Below are 16,441 nucleotides of genomic sequence, written 5' to 3' on the forward strand. Positions count from 1 at the left end.
CTTTTTTCTTTTTTTTTTTTTTTTTTTTTTTTTGCGGAAAGCGTGAATTCTGGGAAGGTGAGCATGTGTTACCTTATATAATTACTATTTTTTTAGTAATCAGCGAGCTTGTAATAGGCCACTTATACAGAATAGTTATATATACATATATAAAGATGCTGGTAGGTACCTGAGTATTGTGTCATAGCTCTAAGAAAGCTCAGGCAGGAGAATCACCAAGTTCAAATCCAGGTTATATTGTCATGAAACCTTGCTTCAGGAATTAAAACAAAATGTGTGGGAACAGCATTCATGTCTCTAAGGGCTACCTGAAGGTCTAAATACTTGTTTCTAACTATGATCTCTATGGGGCATTGATTTTCTAGAATTCTGTAGTGTGCTTTTCTATATCTGAAATGTGTCCCATATAAACACAACTTTTTAAAAATTCTCCATTGATCTAGGAAATTGATTGAATTTTAGCAAAAAATTAATAAGGGGGAATAGAGTAATAAGTCTAACTAAATGTTCTTATTTTTTCATGTTCTTAAACTGCCACTTTTGACACCAAGTCCCTCTCAAGTGCTACAAAAATAAAATTTTTGTGTTAAGATGTGTGAGTAGCTGTAGTCTAAAATACACTTTAAAACGTACTGTTTATCATAGCCAGACATGGTGGTGCATGCTGTTAATCCAGCAGAGGCAGGTGCAGAGTCTCTGGAGGCCAGCCTGGTGTAAAGATGAGCTCCAGGACAGCCAGGGCCAGCTACACAGAGAAACCCTGTCTCCATCTTATATGTCACAGTTTTGAAAGGCATTAGTAGTTGGTGTGGTGGAACTGGTATTTTCCATATATGCTAGGCCAAACCTAGAGCATTTCTGTATGTAAAGCTGTCTACACATCATTCAGTTGTACCTGCCAAAGTTTAGTTAGGATTACCTTGACTACACTTGGTAAGGTGAAGGTACTTCTTAATTCTTTAAAGTTTGAAATGACTGGATTTGTTGTATCATCAGTGTAACTTACAGTACACTCTTTTCCGATTCTCTGTTGTTTCAGCTTCAACAAAAAAAGTTACAAATAAATGAAGTTTTGTCTTTTAAGACTAGTAACTAATTACCTCAAGATTGTTGCCCTAGAGCATGGCATGTGTGCTGTTCCACAGTTTCTGTGGGTCAGGAACATAGTTAAGGTTGTCTAGATCTGTGCTCAGGGCCTTACAGGCTACAGTTTCATCTGAAGCAGAGCTCTTGCTCATGTCACAGCTCTTTCCTTACAGCAGTAGAGTCCTGGCAGCTTCAAGACTGCCAGGAGACTTTCGGATCTCAGGGGAGGCCTGTGCCTCTTAAAGGGCTGGCTTGATTAGGTCAGGTCCCTCATTCCCCGGGGTAAGTTCCCTTTGACTAAACCCTAACTAAATAGGTATCTTTATTACAGTTGCAAAATCCTTTCCAGTTTGATTCATTCTGGTCTGTTCCCAGAGTAATTGTCCATTATTGACAGATCCTACCCTCTGCTAGGAAGGTAGTGTACAAAGTGTGTATGCCAGGTGGTGTTGGGGGGCCATTGTACATGCTACATGTCAAAAAACTACCAAGTATCAGAGTTGGAATACTTAAGAAGTGATTAGTCCCACACAGTACCAACTAAATTTTTCATTAAGATTAGCATCAAAAATTTTAGTTCAGCTTACCCCCAAAGTACATATACATGCAGTTTGCATGTAGTGGTGTTGGAATTTGTAGGAGTTAGTAAATTATAGAATAAAATGATTTATCCCAACCATCTTAAGAGGAAAAAGAGTTGTCCAAAGTCACAAGGACCAGGTTAAGGCCTGGATTTTTACTTCCACTATCATGCAATGTTTTCAATTAACTATTTAAATATGTAAACCAATGCAAAAAAAGTTTATGCAAATAAAACTCAACTTTAGTCAAACCTTTCTAATGTGTAAATTTTATTTTTAAATTATTGCTATGTTAGAAACCTAGATATCTGAGTGCTCTTACACCATTCTTACTTGGTTACTTACTGGCAAGATACATTAAATGTCACCCAATAATTTAATCCAGATAACTATTCAGTCTTATTCAAATGCTTTACTAGAAAAAACTAAAGTTTCTCAAATAACACATTACTAGAGCATGTTCTTTTTAGGGTTGGGAATACAGTTGAGTTTTACGACACTTGCCTGGCATGTGAGGAGTCTTGGATATTACCCAGCACTGCAAATATATGTATGAGAGGCTGTGTGTGTGTGTGTGTGTGTGTGTGTGTTTTGTTTAAAATACACAGATAAATGTTGCTACATAGGTGTCTAAATCACAGTGCACGTTGGTGGCCATAGAAGAACCTTTTTTAAAAAACAAGAGTAACAGAAATTTTGCTCGGATGACTGTCATGCTGCTCTTCTTTGTGACATGAGTTTAGTAGCTCTGCTTTATGAGACCAGCTGAGTGTACAGAAAGCGCCCCCACCCCGGGCTGCAGCCGTCCCTGCTGCTGATGCCCTCTGCTCTGGTTCTTGCTGCCTGCCCCAAGTTAAAGAAATTTGGGCCTGGCGAGATGGCTCTCAGGTAAAGTTACTGAACACCCAGCCTGATGACCTAAGTTCCATACCTGAAACTGACGTGCTAGAAGGAGAAAAACTCCAAAGTTGACCTCTGACCCAGTGAATGTCCCCACCCCTCCCCCCTCCCCACACACTAGAATATGTATTTATAATTTTCTGTAACTCTTAAAGCCTGTGTCCTTATTTTCCATAACTGTATTTGACTTCTGATCAGGATAGCTGTGTTAGTCTGCTTTTTATTTTCTCAAACTGGGTAAGTTTTAAAGAGTTTTACCTTGGATTCAAAGGGCTGCATCTAGTGATGGCTATCTTCTGGTTTTCAAAGTTTCACATGACAAGAGGCTGAGCACTTACATGAATATAGATGTTCTTTGGCCTGATACCTTCTTAGCCCACAAACATTGCATCATGAAGGCTCGAATGACTTTGTCTAGTCTGATGTTCCAAATGCCCCACCTATAAATACCACTGTTGGGTTAAGTTGTCAGCCTTAATGCCTCCGAATGGGTAAAGGTTTAAGAGTCACAAACAAGCAGTAGCTAATGAACTCTTAGGCTATAGTTGCTCCCCCTCCCCCCAAAGCAGGGTTTCTCTGTAGCTTTGGAGGCTGCTCTGGAACTCACAGAGATCCGCCTGCCTCTGCTGGAATTAAAATTAGTTGCTAGTTTTACCCAAAGATTCCTCCAATCTGCTTTTGCTCCAAATTAGAAACAACGGTTAGGAATATCTAATGATCCACATGTTTTCATGGTGCAGTCAGTCTGTAGTTGCTTGCCTTCCAGGGAATTCCCTCTGCCCTCTGCATCCCTGTGTGCCCTTCCTTATTAGTGTATTCTTACTGTGTGTGTGCTCGGGTGTGTGTGTTGAGCATGTGAAACACCTCTGAGCTACATCCCAAACCTGCCTTTTTACCGTTGGGAATATAGTAACACTACGTAACTCTCCAGCTTGACTAAGAAGAGTCTGTTTCCAAAGAAAATGGAAAGTTTCCATAATTTAACTCAGCACTAGACAACCTCCTGCAGTATTAAGGGTTTTACTTCTGTTCAACTCTGCATGAAACATAGCTTCTACCTCTGTTTCCTTTGATTTGCCAGTGTGCTGCCTTCATGAACAGGCAAGTCTTCATTAAGTGTAGCTCCCAGTGTTGCAGAGGCACCACCTGTAGCTCCTGCAGTTCTGCCATGCGTGTTTTCATAGCTGGCCTGCTGCCTCTCTAACGTGACATTGTATGTGTAATAAGTGCTGGGTTAGAGAAAGCAGTTCAGGATTGTTCTCGTCCAAATCCACCGTGGCTAGAGGTGCTAAGAATATTGCAAACTGTCTCCCCGTTGTCACTGTCCCTGCAGCCCTTGTGCTTCCGAGTACAGGGAGGAAGGGAGAAGTTTATCTCATTTGTATCCTGTTTTTTTTTTTTTTTTAACTCCAGTCTCTTCCCTTGCATATTTTAAACCTGTGTCCTTCAGTAAGTCAGGAATACAGCCAAGGCTATCTGCCAACTTTCCCATCCCCATTGACTCATTTTGCAATATATGTTTTATGTTGATAGTGGTTTTTCAGTCTGTAGTGTCTGTTCACTCATTGCTTTCACACCTGCGTTTCTTGTCTTTCCCGCTAGATTGTAAGCTCCTTAAGGGCAAGGTCAGCATAACAGCAAAGCTCTGTAAGCACCGTGAATGTGCCGTGAATTCTATGGGCACTCAATAAACATGTGTGATAATGATGCAACTTCTCACATGGCTACCTAAAAGTCTTTTCAACTTGGAATTTTTAAATTTTCCTCACTACCTCTAAAGTCTAGGCGACTTTACTGTAGGAAGAAAAGAGACATTATTCCTTAATAGGTGAATGCTTGTTTCCTTTATCCATGTCCAACCAGGAGGTCTGGCATTCACTGGATATGGAAAGAAAGCCTTGTGTGTTTTACAAATACTACTTTCTATACTATGAAAGAGAGGCAACGTCGTGTGTTCTAAAACTAATGGCATAACTCAGTTTTTGGAGTGTCACTTATTGAAATAATTTTCCACTATTACAAATTTTGCACCAAGAGCCCAATCATAAAGGTGAGTAATTGGTGTAGTATGAAATTGATTGGTGGTGTAGTGTTGATTGACCACATCACCACATAATTACAAGTTTGCCTGGACAGCAATGCACACGTAATCAATGACCCTGACCTCTGCCTCTGCCCTTAAACACACTGCTTCTCTGTTTCAGTTCTGTGGCTTCCAGCTTTCGCTTAGATAAGGTCTTGCTTTGTGACTCAGAATGGCCTTAAGTTGAGAACCTTCCTCCACCTCTCAAGTGCTAGGATTACATGTGTACCCCATCATACCCAGCCTCTGCCCTCTGCTTTTTGTGAAATAGAAAAGGAAATGCATAGCATAGTTGTACTTCGATGGTAGAGCATTGCTTAATGTGCACAAGGCTGAGGCTGGAGAGATGGCTCAGCAGTTAAGAGCAGTGGTTGCTCTTCCAGAGGTCCTGAGTTCCAATTCCTAGTAACCACATGTTAACTCTCAACCATTTCTAGTGGGATCTAATGCCCTCTTCAGGCATAAAGGCATGCATGCAGATAGAGCCCTAATACGTAAAATAAAAGTCTTTAAAAAAGTAATGCGCAAGACCCTGGATTCAGTACCCATTACCAAAAACAGGAAATAAGGCTTGCAGAATTTCTGAGTACGCATGCCTTCAATCCAGGACTTTGGGGGAAGAATCAAATAGATCTTGAGTTCAAGATCAATCTGGTCTACATGGTGAGTTCCAAGACAGCCCAAGCTACATGAGACCATGTTGGTGGAGGGGGAGGGTAATATAGTGCTGATAATAACAGGAATAGTGTAGCCTATTGCCAGGAATATAAAACAGGTTTTGATTTTTTTTTCCAGTTCTTATTTATTTGCCTCATTAAGGCTGCAAAACAAACCCAGGGCCTTCTACCTGCTAACAAGTGCTCTGCTACGTAGCCACACCCATAGCCCTACACATTTTTTAATGAAATAATATATGGAGAGGAAAGAATGGATAATTAGCCCAGACATGACGTGGAGGAGTTAGGTGAGTCAAGTGAGCCTGAAAGCTGGCAGCAGGAATAATGGGACAGACCCAGGCTGAACAATACAGGATACTTAGGAGTCTTAAGTGAAGGGTTATCAATTTGGTCCTTTTAAGTCTGTCATCTGGGTTGTAGGGTGTTACTGAGACAAGAATGGAGACAAAAACCCTGGAGAGGAAGCTTTTAGAGCAGTTGGCCCTAAAGGAGGACCCAAGTACAGCAGTCTGAAGTGAACTACAACACTTGGGGTCGGGGCAGCTGTCAGCAAGTTTTATCTCAAAGCTCTAAATCCAGTCTGTCCTGCTTTGCCACCGTATCAACACTTTCCTTCATAAGCTGCCTCTAAAGGGACAAGACAGGACTGTGTGAATGACACTCGGGAGCTCCAGCTGTCCATCTTTGTGGCACTGGAACCCAGTGGCCTGGGGGACCATCTCCTGTGCTTTCAGGCCCTTCCTGCGGGGGCGTCCTATAGAAGTAATAAAAATATTTACAGACTTGTCCAAGGGCTGACTAACTTCACGTTCCAAATTAAGGCAGAAAAAAAAATTTAAATGTGGATGCAGGATATCAGTGAAATCTCTAATCAACTAGAAAACCAATTTAAATTACCAACATTTCAAACAGACACCTCAGGAAAGATGTGAGCAGATTGTAGATGATACTCAACATCTTTGGTCACAAGAAATGTGCAAAAATTGTTAGATACTCCTGCCGTTAAAATGTCTTGCTGCAGCCGGGCGTTGGTGGCGCACGCCTTTAATCCCAGCACTCGGGAGGCAGAGGCAGGCAGATCTCTGTGAGTTTGAGGCCAGCCTGGTCTACAAAGTGAGTTCCAGGACAGCCTCCAAAGCTACAGAGAAACCCTGTCTCAAAAAACCAAAAAAAAAAAAAAAAAAAAAAAGTGTCTTGCTGCTGCTAGGGATGCCTGATGGAATACTACATTCAGCTTGTTTCATTAGGAATTACATGTGCACTTTACCTTGCAACCAGGAAGTCCCACTCTAGGATATATGTTCAAGAAAACTGAAAACTATCCACATACAAAACAAAACAAACTAAAAATGTTTTCAAATCCTTGCTGTTTGCACTTGGTCCAGGTGGGAAACAGTACGTTCAGTCAGTGAAACAATAAAGTCAACTAGCACACTCCTGTAAGGAGAAAGGGTTACAACATGAGTATTCTTCAAGAGAGGCCAGCTGAGTGGAGGAGGCCAGGTCCCACAGGCTCCACAGGCTCCACCTTGGGCTACTTAAATGCCATCACACTGTGATACGATAATCTGGAACAGGCGAAACTTAAAAACCCTGAGCAGTGAGTGGTCGCCATGCAGTAGGAAAACAGAGAGAGATGACTGTAGGGTTCCTATGGAAACCCTGAGGGGGAATGGATACATTTTGATTGTTGTTTTCACAATTATTTCCTTTTAAAATTCATAGAAGTAGTGAACTCATAGAAGCTAATCGCATTATTACTTCTTTGGTGTTTTTGAGACAAGGCTTCACCTAATAGCCCAAGCAGACTTCAAACTTTTGGCAGTCCTGCCCCATCATATGCTGCAATTGCAGCATGACTTATACTTCCGTTTTTAAAATGCTGCTGTTGGGAACTGAAGGGTAGCTCAACCACAGATCACTTGCCCTAGGCTTGATACTGGGAGGTGGGGGAGGGGTGAACATATAGGGTTTAAAGTGAAGGCAAGCAGCTTTTTAAAGACATTTAATAAATAGGTCAGTTTTACATAAAAAGAAACAGGATTTGTGAAGGACAGGGGGGGGTTATTAAATCTTTTATTTGGTTTTGGTTTTTTGAAACAGGGTCTCTATGTTGGCCTGGAATTCATTATGTACACCAAGCTGGCCTGTAACTTGAAGCCATCCTCCTTCCTCTGCCTCCCTACTGATGGGATTATAAGCATGCATCACTACACAGCAGAAAGCAGTTTTTAATTTTGGGTCATCCAAGTTTTGCATAGTTTTCTTCATAGTTATTTTGCCACCACAAGGTGGCAGTATTAAAGGCTTTGTATAGAAGCACATTTTGCAAATTTGTCGCGGTGACTTGTTTTCTAAGTACTCAACTGAGGATTGAAAACACGTGAGATATATTTGCATAGCATTTTGAATATTTTCTTTTATTTCCTAGTTAATCTTTATCATCTGTTTTGTTGCTTTCTGCTTTTTCACTAAAGAGCTAGAGACCCGTGCGAGGAAAGAGAAGCAGTCTGGAAGGTGCTAAGGGAATTCCTCAGACTTCCTCACTCCCACTTCATGGCTTGCGAGGCTGCATCCAGAGCTTCACAAATTGTTTACCAATTCTGCCTTGGTCTCACAGAGCTCTGCCTCTGCCTCGGGGCTAAAGATGTGTGCCACCAAACCTGGTAGCTTTACTTTTTTTAGTTTGTGGTTTGCTTTTATTGTTGGGTTTTTTTTTTTAATAAGAATTCTGTGTAGTCCCAGCTATCCTGATACTTGCTCTGTATAACAAGGTGGCCTCAAACTTAGAGCTCTAACTGCCTCTGCCTCCCAGGTGTTGGGATTAAAGACATGTATCACCATACTTGGCTTATTTTTTCCTTTTATGATGCTGATTTTTACCAACTTTAGATATTATGCTTTAACTGTAGCACGAAAGACAAAAGACATAAAAATTGAGTTTACTAATATTTTCCACTCCCTTTCTTAGAATGCTTACTGAAGTATTTTAAAAGTATTGTTATTGGTTCTTTTTTCCTTATTCTTTCTGGGATGGAGGGTTTCGGTTAAATCAGGGTCATGAGCATGCTGTACCAGCATTCAGGACAGCACTCTACACATTTAACCCTTTCTGGGTGTGGCACGTGTTCTTCGTTAGCTCTGAGCCTCTGGGCAGAACCAGGGTTCTCTCATCTCCTCACCCCTCCCTCCTTCTCCGTCTCATAGGTTTTATTTGCATCGCTTTTTAAAAATGGAGGGAAAACTGTATTGGAAAGACATGAAGTCCCCTGCTTGAAGTACATAATTCTGTGGTTGGTAGTGTGTTCAGAGTTGTGCAAACCAAACCTGCCATCTGCTAGAGGAAGAACCTCATTATGTCCAGATCATGTGTATTTACAGCTCTATAGATGTATTGTCACGAGGCCTGTGCTGTGTTCACGCAGTTCAGCGGCTGCCCCTTAAGCAACTGCAACTCTACTGCTAACAGTGACCCACCGCTAGGGCCACAGCGCGCGGGAATTTGTTCTCTCACACACCAACTCTCCAATCCACTAAGGGTAACTTTGTCAAGATCTCTGCACCTCTGTAGAAGTCAGGATTCAAAGGTTGAGGTAAATTCTGCTCACTCAGAGAGGCTGAATAACAAGCAGCTCACTTCTCTCCTTGCTTGAGTCTCCCAAAAGCCCAGGAGCCCTTCAGCTCTGCTTCCAGGTAAGATCACTGCACACACCTGGATCCTCCCCACCACTTCCTGTCAGCCAGTTGCTGAAGAAACCTCACCACAGGTTCATTGATGAAACAAATGGAGCGGGTAGGAAGAAATGTAATACACTTTAACATGATATTCCTCAGCAGACCTGTGCTACGTTCAGTGGCAAGGGCACATGACAAATGGTTCATTCCTCTTAAATTCCATTAGTTCTGCAAAATCTTGCCATACTTAAGTTTTCACTGTACTTGGACTTTTGCCTATAGTGATGCTCTTTTCCCTTGAGTTTCTAATTGTGTACACCAAAGTATGTACTTAACATATCTCCAGATTTACCCAGCCTTCAGCCATTCTGTTTATGGCACACAATCTCCATATGTATGCATGTTTGTATGTGTCTATACAAATATATACATATACATGTGTGTATGTATGTGTGTGTGTATATTTGAATATATGCATGTATGTATGTATGTGTATATATATCTTCCAGAGCCTTCCAGTCTTCTGATGCAATGTGACCTCATTACACAGTAATCATGGAATTAGTGAATTAAGATTTTGTTTCGTTTTGGCGACAGAGTTTGACTATACAGGCCAGACTGGCTCAAAGTTAAGACTCTCCGTCTTGCTGAGTACTGGGATTACAAATAAGTGCATTTCACCACGAAAAGCGTCTTGAATCCTATGCTTTTCTTAGTTGTTCATTGTCTTTTAAACGTTGAGCTTCAGATAATCTTTTCAGAAATAGTCCATGAAGATTTTTTTTTGCTCTGTTTGCTTCACTTGAATTTGTACAAGAATGCTGCATTCAAATCTAGAATTTACAGGACCCTGCAGAAATTATTCTCTATGTGCTCGCCCCTAATACTACTGATGGTAAATCTTACACAAATTGGCTTTTCATTTCCTGGAGGTTTGTTCCTCTTTTTTTAGCTTGTTTGTCTTTGTCTTACTTTTTGGGTTTTGTTTTGTTTTGGGGGGGTTGCTTGTTTTTCCAGACACAGTTTCCCAGTCCTGGAACTTGTTCTGTAGTTCAGGCTGGCCTCGAACTAGCAGGGATGAATCTTCCTGCCTTGCCTCCCGAGTGCTGAGATTAAAGATGTATATCACCACTGCTGGCTTTTGTTCCTTGTTTGATATTCTCTTTATATTTGCTCTTTTGAAACCTCTCAGTAGTGTATCTAGTGTGGGTATTCATTTATCCTATTCCGCTGCCTTATGTTTTTATAGATTTTGGTAATATTCTGGGACCCTTTTTTGAATAATGTTTTCTTCATTTTTTTCTCTCTTTGGAACATGGATGTCCAATGTTCTCTTTTACTCATACATGCTAGGTAAACACTACTCTGCACTGCACCCCAACCCCACCCTCCACCTCCAGCGTTCTTGGAGGCTTTTTAACATTTGCATCATCTACTCAGTTTCCTGTCAATCTCTCTTGCACGTCAGTAGTTATAAATAAACACTGTTATACTGGAAGTTGTCAATTTGGGCTTTGATACCTAGAGGAGTCAATGCCTGGCTTTATGGGACAGGCTAAGACAGGGTTTCTCTGTGTAACAGCCCTAGCTGTTCTGGAACTAGCTCTTAGACCAGGCTGGTTTTGAAGTCACAGAGGTCTACCTGCCTCTGCCTCCGGAGTGCTGGGATTAAAAGTGGGCTACTTGTATTAGTAGCTAATGTGACTTAAGTTGAAGCCAGTGCTCATTTACCTTTCCAAAGATTCTAGGGCCCTTAAGTGATTTAAACCAACACTGCCTGTGTGTATGTTTTATAAACAGAAAAACAATACTGAATGAAAGCATCTGTCTATAACATGGTTTGTAGAATATTTTAAACAGTTGAAAATTACTGCTCAGAAAATAAAGATGCCTTTCCAAACGTTATTCTTGTTGACAATGTACCTATCACCAAAGACATCTGCTCACAACACCTGAAAATAATTTTCTATTCTAGATGTCAAAAGAAGAAGTTAAGATAAAAACACTGGACATAGTATAGAAACTGAGTCAAGTCCCACCAAGGGTGGCCTTTGAGGGGTTCAGGGGTTCAGAAAAAGAGACACTGAAGATGTGATGATGCTGATTTGTGCTGTCACTTTGGAGACTGTTCAAGGCAGGAGATCTATAATACTGAGGTCAAATACTCACTGAGTTTAGGAGCAAAGGTCAGAAAGTGTCAAAAAGGAATGGACACTAGCACTAAAAGAGTGTTTCAGATAGTTTGTCACTGATTATGTAAAAACAACTGCTTGCAGACATTCATGTGTGCACACACAGATATTAATGTCTGAAAGAACAAATTTGGAGAAATTAATGCGCTGTATGTTGAGTAATAGTGTGGCCATACACTGGTTCTTTAGTTGGAATGTGAAAAGTTACTCTCTGTGGGGCTGTATTTCTCTGCACTAACTCCTCTCAGGCTCGAAACCATTTGGGCAGGATATCCATAGCTGAATTGTTGTCCAGAGGAACTTTTGCTCATCCAATCCTTTCTGTTCCTGTTACTTAGACATCCTTATCTTCTTGATCTAATTCAGAGTTTCCTGGAGAATCCAGTTCAAGCCAACACCATCTTGACTTGTTGTACCCATTAATACTTTCTGCAGTAAAATGCTCTACCACTAAGCTATACCCCAAAATATTGTCAATGCAAATGCAAGTCAGTGTTTCCTCCATCCTACCCACTGCATGTTTGTTTGCAATGCCAGGGATTAGACCGAAGGCACCATGCATGCAAGACTAGTACTTGTATGTTGGAGTTGTAGCCCCAGCTCTTTCTGTGTGGGTTTTCGGCACTTTCTAGATTTCAAGAGTTGATAAAGGTCAACAAAAAAAAAAGTCAAGACTAGCCAGGTATGTTGACATGTGTCTTTAATCCCAGCACTCAGGAGGCAGAGGCAGGCAGATCTATGAGTTTGAGGCCAGCCTGGTCTACAGAGCGAGTTCCAGGACAGCCATGTCTACACATAGAAACCCTGTCTGCAAAAAACAAACAGCAACAAAATAGAAACCCAAGACCAACAGGGACATAAATATTGTTTTGGGGACTCAAGAAATTCTCAGTGGGTAAAGTGCTATGCAAACGTGAAGTTCAGATCCTCAACACCCACATAAAAATCCTGGTAAACAGTGGTCCACCAGTAATCCCAGTGCATGGGGGGAGGAGACAAGGAGGTCTTCTGAAAAAGCCAGCTAGCTGCACTAGCTGCACTGGTGTGTTCTACGTTCAAATAAGAGTCCTTCCTCAATATATAAGGTAGAGAGTGATTATGAAGATACCTGGTGTCAGTTCACAAGTTCATGTGCTCAGGTGTGCTGTCTTAGATCATATATGCAGATTTGGTTCTCAGCACCCACATCAACAGTTGATGACTGGGGATCCAATGTCCTTTCTCCAGAGTCACCCACAATCACATACACAGACACAAACCCATAAACATGAGTTAAAATAGCTTAGACTATACATATATGTGTATATCCTTAGAACTTTCTTGAAATTATCTCCTCCTCTTGGTTTAGTATGTGACTGGGGGAGGGTGGGGTTTTGATCTTCCTTCCTTGTCTTGAGAGAGGTCAGTTACTTAGGGGGTCTTCTTTTGGTCACAACCGTCTGTAATGAAATCTAGTGTCCTGGCATACAGGCATACATGTAAGCAGAACATTGTATACATAATAATTAAATAAATCCTTAAAAAATTTCCAAAGAGGCCATTCAGATGGCAAGAAGTCCAAGCAGGCTGCCTGACAGTGGGCCTCTCCACTCTCTCAGATCTCCCTCGCCTATCTCCATTGCCCTCCTTGTTGCCATATCCCAGTACCCAACTTAGGCAGAGACATCCTGCTTGATCAGCTGTCACACTAACCAACAGAAGTTCAACCCCACTAGGGTGGAGACCTCAACCACAAGCCATACTGGCCAGAAGATCAGAGCAAAAACAAATCAAGGAACAAAAACCTGACCCAACAAAGACAGACTCAGAAATAAGCATCTAGACCTATCGTCACCCCAAACCAGATACCTAGACACCAGAGTAAGAACACAACAGCAGCCAAGGGTTATGTCACTACCAGAGTCCAGCTATCCTACTACAGCAAGATCTGAACATCTGAAGCACAAGAGAAATACCTTAAACCAAATGAAGATGATATAGGTCCTCAGAGAGGAAATAAGAAAATAACTTAAAGAAACTGAGGAAAATCAAACGAAAAATGGAAAATGAATTAAGCAACCAATAAGTTGCTTAAAGAAAAAAAATGAAACAGCTGAAAGAAACAAAACTGTCCAAGACCTGAAAGTGGAAGTAAAAGCAATAAAGAAAACAAAAATAGAGGGAATTCTGGAAATGAAAATCTAGGTAAGCAGGCATGAACTACTGAGGCAGGCTTCACCAACAGAACAAGACACGGAAGAGAGGGTCTCAGGAAGTGAAAGTGCGGTAGAAGAAATGGATACACCAGTCCAAAAAAATGCTAAATCTAAAACATTCCTGACATAAGACATCCAGGAAACCCAGACTATGAAAAAGCCAAACCCAAGAACAGAAGGAATAGAGGAGAAGAATCCCAGCTCAAAGGCCCAGAAATATTTTCAGCAAAATCATAGAAGAAAAATCTTGGGCTGGATTGATGGCTCAGTGGTTGAGAGTATTGGTTGCTCTTCCAGAGGACCTGGGTTCAAGTCCCTGAACGCACATGGTAGCTTATGGCTGCGTATGGCTCCAGTTCCAGAGGATCTGATACCTGTAACATGATAAATAAAAGACTGAGAAACAGATATTGGGGTTTAAGTTTCAAGTTGAAGATTAGAAAAGCAAAGCAGCCAGCCACTAGGTCTTACCTCTGCCTCAGTTCAGACCAAAGGGGCGACCCTCAGACTGTTCACACTTCACTGCTCCTCAGATTCACTGCTTTGCTCTCCTCAGCGTGGCTAGAGACTAACTCTCAGACTGAATGCCTCTTCCTTTTATACCTGTCAAATCCTGGATTAAAGGCCTTGAGTTCTGGTTGACTCCCCAGTAGTCCAGGGTGGCCTTGGACTCAGAGACCCATCTGCCTTTCTCCTGAGACCTGGGATTAAAGGTGTGTGCCACCACTGCCTGGTCTCTATAGCTTGAGACTGGTTTGTTTTCTGAATCCTCAGGCAAGCTTTAATAAGTCATAAATAATACATCACCACAGATACCACCACACAGGCATACATGCAGCAAACACTAATCCTTATAAAAATAAAAAATCATTTAAAAAACTCCTAACTTAAAGAAGGAGATGCCTATAAAGGTACAAGACACATACAGAACAGCAAATAGATTGAACCAGAAAAGAAATTCCCCTTGCCACCAAATAAACAAAACACTAGTCATACAGATTTTCCCTTCATCACAGTGGCTGCCCTTTAAACTACTAGACAGTGGCTCTGTTGCTGCCGCCAAATGTATCTATAACTAAATCTCCATCGTTCTCATAAAACTGAGATTCAAAGACTAGGGTGAAAACCTGTGAGCTCAAAGGGTTAGAGTAACAACTGGCTAAAGCTGTGTCTTTGGTGGCGTCCTGGAAGCCACTCTCCTTCCGCACCACCCCAACTAAAAAAGCCCAGGCTATGCTCCTCCCTGCTACTTCCTGTCACCTAGTTGCTAATCCTGCCACTCTGAACCCAGGTTAGTTTTATTTAATTAACACAAATACAACACATCTTTAGATAGTTAACAAATGCAGCATAAACAAATGTAACATCTTTGCCTAGTAAAGCAAATATTCCACAACACAGAACAAATAATATTAAGAGCTGCAAGAGAAAAAAAAAACCACATAAAGGCAGACTTACTAGAATTACACCCAAATTCTCAAAGGAGAGTTAGAAGGTCCTAGGTCCTAGACAGATATCCTACAGATTCTAAGAGACAAACAATCCCAGCCCAGACTACTATATCTAGCAAATCTTTCAATTCCTAAATAAAACAAGATATCCCATGATAAAGTCAAATTTAAACAATATCTACAAATCCAGCCCTATAGAAGCCTCCAGCCCAAGGTGGTTAACTATACCCACAAAACACAGGAAATAATCGCTTATTAGAAAAACCAAAAGGGGAAACACACACACACACACACCACCACCACCACCACCACCACCACCAAAATATCTCTCCGTATCAATGGATTCAATTGCCCAATAAAAAGACACAGACTACAATGCATGAAAAAACAGGATCCACCCTTCTACAACATAAAACAAATACTTCAATATCAAAGATAGACATTACCTGAGAGTAAAGGTTGAAAAAAATTTTTCCAAGCAAATGGACCTAAGAATCAATCTATTGTAACTATGTTAAAATCTAAGAAAATAGATTTCAAACAAAAATTAACCAAAAAGGTTACACTTCATACTCATCAAAGGAAAAGATGGCAGCCTTTTCAGGTCTTAACATGTATGCCTCAAGTGCAAGAGTCCCCACATTTACAAAAGTTTACTAAAGCTTACATCACACATTGACCCTCACACATTGCTAGCGAGAGACTTCAATACTCCACTGTCACCAGTGGACAGGTCATCCAGCCAAAAACTAAACCGAAATATTCAAGCTAATATACGTATTAAACCAATGGACCAAACCGATATCTACATATCATATCACCCAAACACAAAAGAATATACTTTCTTCTCAGCACCTCACAGAACTTTCTCCAAAATTTATTACTGAAACGTTAGTCTTCCTGCCAGCTGCTTGGGTCCTGCTGCTGTCTCAGCCCTGAAATAACAATAAAATACTTGTAAACCGAATCCAAGAATACTTCAAAAAGATTATCCATCGCAACTGACCAAGGAGGCTTCATCCCAGAGATGCAGGGATAGTTCAACATATGAAAATCAGTCAATGTATTCCATCAAATAAACAAAACTGAAAGTAAAAAACACATGATCATCTCATTAGATACTGAAAAAGCCTTCTACAAAATCCAACACCCTTTCATGATAATAGTCCTGGAGAGATCAGGGATACAAGTAACATACTTAAACATAAAAAGACAATTTACATGAAGTCAAGTCAGTAGCCATCATCAAATTAAATGGAGAGAAACTCAAAGCAATTCCACTAAAATCAGGAAAAAGATAAGGCTGTCCATTCTCTTCTTATCTATTCAATATAGCACTTCAAGTTCTAGCTAGAGCAATAAGACAACCACAGGAGATCAAGGGATACTAATTGGAAAGGAAGAAGTCAATGTATTATTTTCAGATAATATGGTAATATACATAAGCGACCCTTTCTTGTTGACAAATTCCAGCACTCAACTCAGGTAGAAAATCCTACCAGGGAACTTCTACAGCTGATAAACCCTTTCATCAAAGTGGCTGAACACAAGATTAAGTTAAAAAAATTAACTCCTATGTACAAATGGCAAATGGGCTAGGA

Source organism: Mesocricetus auratus, unplaced genomic scaffold (assembly GCF_017639785.1).
Source record: "Mesocricetus auratus isolate SY011 unplaced genomic scaffold, BCM_Maur_2.0 Super-Scaffold_100009, whole genome shotgun sequence".
Taxonomy (NCBI): domain Eukaryota; kingdom Metazoa; phylum Chordata; class Mammalia; order Rodentia; family Cricetidae; genus Mesocricetus; species Mesocricetus auratus.